The 7,576-nt window shown below is 35.7% G+C and overlaps 1 protein-coding gene across 2 annotated transcripts in view; it reads left to right on the top strand.

Annotated features, from left to right (window-relative positions):
* Positions 1-4,309: 4,309 nt before the first annotated feature.
* sema5a (sema domain, seven thrombospondin repeats (type 1 and type 1-like), transmembrane domain (TM) and short cytoplasmic domain, (semaphorin) 5A) overlaps positions 4,310-7,576 on the top strand; it is a 147,211-nt gene continuing 143,944 nt past the window's right edge. Inside the window, exons 1-2 of one of the 2 annotated variants that reach the window (XM_058765618.1) lie at positions 4,329-4,458; positions 4,604-4,628. The gene's annotated coding sequence lies outside the window, so the exon portion shown is untranslated. Of the gene's footprint in view, positions 4,629-7,576 lie in introns of both variants that reach the window. The other variant, XM_058765617.1, reaches the window with a different exon arrangement.

Here is a 7,576-nt window from a genome sequence, read left to right as displayed (position 1 = left end):
GTTCTATCCCCCCGCAGTGTTCCGTTATGGAACCTATTGAGCATTTGGGCCTCACGTTGAGCTAAAATAAAGTTATCTAATCATTGTTAATATCCTTGGAAATTTGAGCCTCTGCTTTATTTCTGTATGAACTGATTTTTAATACTTGCATAGCCACTTTAAAAGCTCATATTCATTTTGTGCACCTAAATTGGTTTTGAAGCTGAAGGTGAACTCGACTCCGTATCGCTCAGATTACTAACTTCCCAGTCATACTCTTAAAATAAGAAAATGTTCTAATCCTATCCATCATGTCTGAAACAGGCTGGACAGTGACAAATACACTCTGCAACTGGCTAAACTTTTTTTTTTAAACGGGAGTGGAGTGACATAGATAGCGAGAGGAAAAAGAGAGAAATAGTACATTTCATTACATCTCTTCATCCATTTTTATTCTCTGAGCATCACTCCACAAAACCCACTCCAGCTAGGAACTTCCTTCTTCATACAGGGGTCAATAGTTCCAATACAGCCGGCTCGCTTCCAGCCTGCCGGGGAAATCACCTGACCGAGGGACTATTTACTACGCCCCAGCGAGCTGCGCATAGGTACGCAGAGGTGAATGATGTCTGATGGACTTAGTTGGGCAGTTTGACATCCTCCTTCATGGTACCCTGAGTGGCCCCAGGGACCCCTGTCAGTTATGATGGAATCACTGCTGAGGTAGTTGTTTAGCTCCATGCTTCCCTTTTGTTTTAATGCTCCCAGTGGGGGCCAAACTTGGCAAACGGTTGTTTGGTGATAGATGGAGGTTGTGTAGCACAAGGCTGGTGAGACATGGTCCTGTTGCAAAAGTGGTGACCGGTTTGGGCAATGAGGCTTTTTGCTGCATGTCCAGACGAATACAGTGTTACATGCGATTTCTTAATGAAGTTGTAATAAAACAAAGATTGCAGAATGTTCTACATTCTCAGAAATAAAGGTACAAAAGCTGTCACTGGGGCGATGCCTTTTCAAAAAGTACATGTTTGTACCTAAAGGGTCCATTTTGGTACCTTAAAGGTACATATTAGTACTTAAAGTGTACATATTTGAACCTAATAGGTACAAAAGTGTACCTTTTGAAAAGGTACAGCCCCAGTGACAGCTATTGTACCTTTATTTCTGAGAGTGTACAAGAAAATACTACTTTTCCACTTGCAAATTTTACATTTAATTCAGTGTCTTGCTTATGAAAGCTTGTCTCCATCACTGGATAAAAACATAAAAAAGGGTACTTGTGACTCATCTCACAATTCTGTGTTTTTCCACACAATTCTGAGTTTAATAAATCTCACAAATTCTGCCTTTATGTTTCAACTGTGGAATAAAACATAAAAATTTAACTGTAACTTTTATCTCACAATTCTGACTATATTTCTCACATTTGCGGATTAATTAGAAGTTTTTATTAGAATTTATTAGAAATGTGAGTAAAAGATACAATTTTGCAATTACCTTTTTTCCCCTCAGAATTGTGAAGGAAAATGTTAGAATTGCAAGAAAAAAAGTCTGAATTATGTGATAAAAATTCTGAATTGCAAGAAGAAAATTGTAAGAATTGTAAGATATAAACTCAGAATTGAGAGAAAGAGAGAGAAGTAAGAGAAAAGGTTGGATTAACCTTTTATTTTCTCAGAATTTTGAGGGGGAAAAGTCAGAATTGCAAGAAGAAAAGTCATTGTAAGATATAAACTCACAATTGCAAGAAAAAGTATAAATTGTGTTAAAAAGTTGTTAAAAATTACTTTTTCCTCTGAATTCTGAGAAACAAGTCTGAATTGTGAGAAGAAAATTGTAAGTACAGTAAGATATAAACTCAGGATTGAGAGAAAAGGAGAGAAGGGAAAGAAAAAGTTGCAATAACCTTTTATTTTCTCGAATTCTGAGAAAAAAAAGTCAGAATTGCAAGAAAAAAGTCAGAATTATGAGATAAAAAGTTGTAATTGCCCTTTTCCTCCTTAGGGAAAAAGTCAGAATTGCAAGATATTAAGATAAACTCAGAATTAAGATAAACTCAGAATTGCATGGAAAAATGCAATAACCTTTTATTTTCTCAAAATTTTGAGAAAAGAAGTCAAAAATATAAACTCAGAATTGTGAAAAGTCAGAAGTGTGAAATAAAAACACAATTACCTTTTCTTTTCTTTTTTTTTCTTTATTTATTTTTTTATTCTGTGGCAGAAACAGACTTCCATAGTTAATTTAGAAACTTCTGCAGTTTTTTTTCAGTGTAGTCAACAATCTCTCCGCCCTGCCAAAACATGTTCAAAAACCTACATAAGAACCAGGTGAAGGGGTCTTAACTTTAGCAGACGGTTGCCTGGCAACATAGTCATTAGACTGTCTTCAAAGCTTTCATCAGGAGTATGGAATTATGTATTGTTAAACACAGTTGTCAAGCAATACAGGATGCTCTTTGATTTGTGAGTCCTCAGAAGCCTCTATATCCTTTTTATGGACGTAATAATAGCAGATCATCTCACTTGCCTTCGGGCTGGCAAATATTTGATTGCTTTTTGGCAATGTTTTCTGGCTAATGAACACAGCAAATAAGATTGTCACAGGATTAAAGTTTTAGTCCACGTTTAAACTTGTTAACGACTTCAATCTCCTTGTGTTCCAAGATCACTGTACATTATCCAAATGTAAATGTTTTATTGCCACTCATTTTGAACTTCTCTGTGGTGTTTGAGTTGAGTCACAGACACAGTATGTCATTCATGGAATTTAATACTCTGCTTTCATGTAGGCAATTTCATATATTGGACCAGCCGTTCGTACTTTTTTTTTCTTTCTCTCTCTCCCTTGCCTGGCTGCATAGCAACTCTCTATTACAAGTAGGGCATTATATCCAAGTCATTATACTTTCTGATGCTGAAAAACAGGCGTCCTCCCAAAGCAGCATTGCACCGTAGCAAGTACAATTAAATCTTTTACTCTGTATAGCTGTAAATAACACTAGATTTCCTTTTTCACTGTGTTGAAGTTTATTGGAATATTTAAATGAGGTATATTAATATAACATGCATTGTAGACTATACAGCAAGTGTGAAATGATGCATTCATAGTGTTAAAAATAAAGATCTAATTTGTATTCTATTGCACTAATGCAAGATTTTTCCTGTCTTAAACTATTCAAAATATTGAACATTTTCCATATAAAATATAAGCTGTTCACAAGGGCGATAACTGTAACAACAAAGTTTTATTATTCTATGATATTCTATATGAGATAATAAATATTATATATGATATGATATATGATATGATATTCTAATTCTGTGAAAACAGGGAAGTCCACACCACCGTTATAAAGATAAAAACACAGAAGAATGTTATTGTTGTAATCAGAAAGGTTTTTTTCAGCAGATAAACAATAAACACTTTCAGAATCGCCAGCCAGTCAGACAGCCAATCAGACTCGACAGAATCGCATTTAAAGCGGCAGTAGCTACTGCAGTTTGCGATTATAATAAATATAACATTATCATCCGTAGGCTAGGCCTTGATATTGTTATCTTTATAGAACGGGCCTTTAATGATATTTATACAGTTATTTAATGACTCAATGGAATAGCGTCCATATTTTGATTTTGACAGCTGAGGTAGCCATTGACTTCTAGTATTAAATAATAATAATAATAATAATCTTTTGTGTTCGACAGACGAAAGAAACTCATACAGGTTTGTAACAACTTGAGAGTGAGTTAATAATGACAGAATTTTAATTTTGGGGTATACTGTCTCTTTAATTCTGAATGGTAAATTATCAATCAGCGGTCTATTTCCTAATAATGTCTTAATCATTTCCCTTATTTTATATATTTATTTATTTATTCATTTATTTTTTCATACTGACGTAAGTCCAATTAATTATTTCGTGAGTAGGATAAAAGCAATACTGTACAGTCAACCAGTCTTTATAAGAAATAAATGAGAAAAAAAAAAAAAATAGGTGATTACACTAGAAGCACTAATGTAAATTGTGACCTCTGGCGGTGTCTTACGCTACTGTAATAAGATCCAGTCCAAAACGATTGCTAAACTTTTCAGGGTGATAAAAAAAACACACAAAAAAAAACAATAACCACAAGTAGTTAAGGGCTCCCACTTCACTCATTGTAAATTCAAATGATGTTCTTCTGCTGCTGTGTGTTGTACAAAGAGCGCCCCTATCATCATCAATGAAGCTGTCCACGCGCGCAGTGCAGACAGGCTCGTTGGCTCAATGGGACGCTCTGGTCTTGTTGCGTCGCGTCGCTCACTGTAGACACGGGGGCGCTCGCTGGCAGCGCGTCTCATTCTGTCGCTCTCTGACCGGAGCGCTTCACACAAACTGCCCAGTGAGTTGGACTCCGCGGCACTGCTGCACGTCTTCGGCCGCTGCTCTCTGACTGTCGTCTGGGAAAGTAGTGGAAGTCGTTGGGTCTTATTTGCGTACGTTACAGGTTGAGTTCATATAGAAAGCTGCTCTCTTATGGACTATTCCCCCGTTGCGGACTGTAGAAATATTGGGATTACTACACGTCATATATTTCACAGAACTCACTGACTCTTTGCTTCTTCTCACCTACATGATCAGGAGGAATATTGTGGCACTTTATTTGGTAAGTGACTCGTTATCATTTTTTCCTTTACGGGACTATATTTGGTAAATGCAAATAGCCTACGGTTTCTTTGTTTCTCTTGTACAAATGCATTAAGAACAAGTGTAGGCTATGTTGCCTAAAAATTATGTCTGCTCTACACATAATATTTCGCATGCAGTTACTAAAACTGTTAAACATTCTGACTCTGTGTTTCATTTAGCCTGTTTGTTTTTTATCTCTCATATCACTTTTGTCATTAATGAGGAAAACAATGTCGAAATCATTTTTACCACAACGCATATGTGCTTTCATGTCTGTTTTGTGGAACTTTTGCTGATGAAATCATATTTGCCGCGTGGTGGTGCTGCCTCAGAGTAATTTACAGTCTGGAGGAGATGCAGCTTTTGACAGCAATAAAACAGTTTCACGTCTTAATTCAGTATCTGTACGCTTTGATTGTTAGCCGAAGCTATATATAACTAGTCTACATTGCTTATTCTTTGGTATTGGCATTTTTAAAAAAATTTTTATTTTATTTTAATTTTTTCAGTTAGATTCTGTAGGCTATTTTCTTTCTAAAATCCAAAACAACCATTCTAGTTTTAAAGAATGGATTAAAATACATTTAAACTTTTTATGGTGTCTTAATTACTTATTTCTAATTTGTAAATCATTAACTGAGGCAGAATTTTATTTCTGGCATTTTATTTATGCAATTTATTGTCTCCAACCGAGAGGAACTAACTTTTGGACAATACATTTATTTTCACTTAATATGAAAATATGTAAATGACCAGCATGGTAGAACTCATCTAAAACGAGCTGTCAAGGGTAACTCATATTTTCTGTAGGCTATTATAGCGAAGCTGTTGCAATTTGCAACATGCATCTTTATTTGTATAATTCAATATGCTTTAGTGTCTAAATATACAGCACAATGATTTTTTGTTAAAGCTGATTTACATTCTTTATAGAAGAATAGAATAGAAGTATTCTCATTTACTATTGGATTTTCTATTTTCATTTGGATTGATTATGTGTTTAAGCTTCATCACTATGATGATGATGTAAGACAAATGAAGACATTTTCAGAGTGACAAAGACTCTTGTGGGTTTTTATTAATGACTGGCAATTATTAATGACTGCTACGTTTGATTGTCTCCTATTATTTAAATGACAATCAATCATGAAATGTATTTGTTCCACTTTACCTGATATCCCACTAATATGTTAACAGCCACTTTCAACCACGGCTGATCAAGCTCATTAGTTCAGTGGTCATATATAAACCTTTCTGTATTTGATTTTCCTGCATTGTGACCTTTGCAATGTGTCCAAACCGTGTCGTCACACTTGCTGTTATGATCAAACATATTTAGTTTAATCTAATGGAGAATGTGTCAGGTCATTAGGCATAATAGCACCAACTTTGGACATTCAAACTCGGACTCTCAACCATGCAGCAATTGTCAAATGCAATCTTTTTTTAATCCCTCACTGTATGAAATTGATCTGAAAATGGAAATGACCACTTCAAGTAATTTGGAGAGCAAATGCATTTGCTTAATGATTCCAAACACGTTTGGCATTCCTGAAATCAGCGGTTCATGTAGCTTTCCTGCTCCATTGATCTCTCCAGACTGTACCCTTATGTATTCTACCCATGCTGAATATATCATGACATTCAAGTCTTGGAAGATGTCCAAGTTTTCTTCAATGTTTCTTTACTTGCTTAAAGGTAGTTGCTCTTTAGCATAGGATACTTTTTTAAGCCTAAGCTCTATATAGTGCATGTGTATAGTGTATCACCACCAGCAGGCTTCTGGAAAAATGTGACCCTGGTCCAGATGGTTAAATTACTTTTAGATCATAGCAGTGCAAGTCCTTTGAGTTCATTCGCCTGCAAAGGCACGGTCGTTAAGGTCCCATAGGACAAAGCGGCTCGGGAATGTAAAGCAAAAAAAAAAAAAGTGCTGAATTCTGAAAGAGTATGATGAGATACCTTTGGGCAATGAGAGCGGTTCGAATTACAGTGCGGATTCAACATTGAATCTCAGTGGACGTGTAAAAACAGTCCTAAACTGAAAAAAAAAAAAAAAACCTCTGGGTCATTGATTCCACCTAAACTCTAAACTCTTTAATACTGTTATTGTCCTAAAGCGATAATTTAGTCAACATGAGATCATTAAGTTTATAGTTATCATCTATATGTCAGCTATTGTGTCGTGCACTTCTACATTGAAAGTGCTTGTATTTTAGAACGCCTGGTGGATGCTTTAGGAATATGAAGACTGGCTTTTTTTCTTATTTGTAACCCAAGTTATTAGTCCGCCACTGGCCTACATGTGTTATGAAGGTGTCACCAGCTATTGTGAAGTTGTTAGTATGCTGTAAATTGCACCTGCACAGTTTGACAACCCAGAGAGCCTGTTGTTCCACTTCCCCTGTTTGTTTTACATAATCAGACAAAATACCAATAGATCTTAAAGGGATAGTTCACCCAAAAATGAAAATTCTGTCATTAATTACTCACCCTCATGTCGTTCCAACCCCCTAAGACCTGCGTTCATCTTTGGAACACAAATTAAGATATTTTTGATGAAACCCGAGAGCTTTCTGACCCTCCATATAGACAGCAACGCAACTACCACGTTCAAGTTCCAGAGACATTGTTAAATGTGATATCAATAGTTCAACCTTAATGTTATGAAGCTATGAGAATACTTTTTGTGCGCAAAGAAAACAAAAATCTCTTGTGAACACGCATTGAAGACTGACACGGAAGAGAAGAAATTATTGAATAAAGTCCTTATTTTTGTTTTCTTTGCACACTAAAAGTATTTTTGTAGCTTTATAACATTACGGTTGAACCACTGATGTCACATGGACTATTTTAATGATGTCCTTACTACCTTTCTGGGCCTTGAACGTGTGAGTTGCTCTCGGATTTCATCAGAAATATCTT

Source organism: Onychostoma macrolepis, chromosome 24, assembly GCF_012432095.1.
Source record: "Onychostoma macrolepis isolate SWU-2019 chromosome 24, ASM1243209v1, whole genome shotgun sequence".
Lineage (NCBI taxonomy): Eukaryota > Metazoa > Chordata > Actinopteri > Cypriniformes > Cyprinidae > Onychostoma > Onychostoma macrolepis.
The sequence above is the reverse complement of the archived record's forward strand: the minus strand, read 5'-3'. Positions and strand labels throughout refer to the sequence as shown.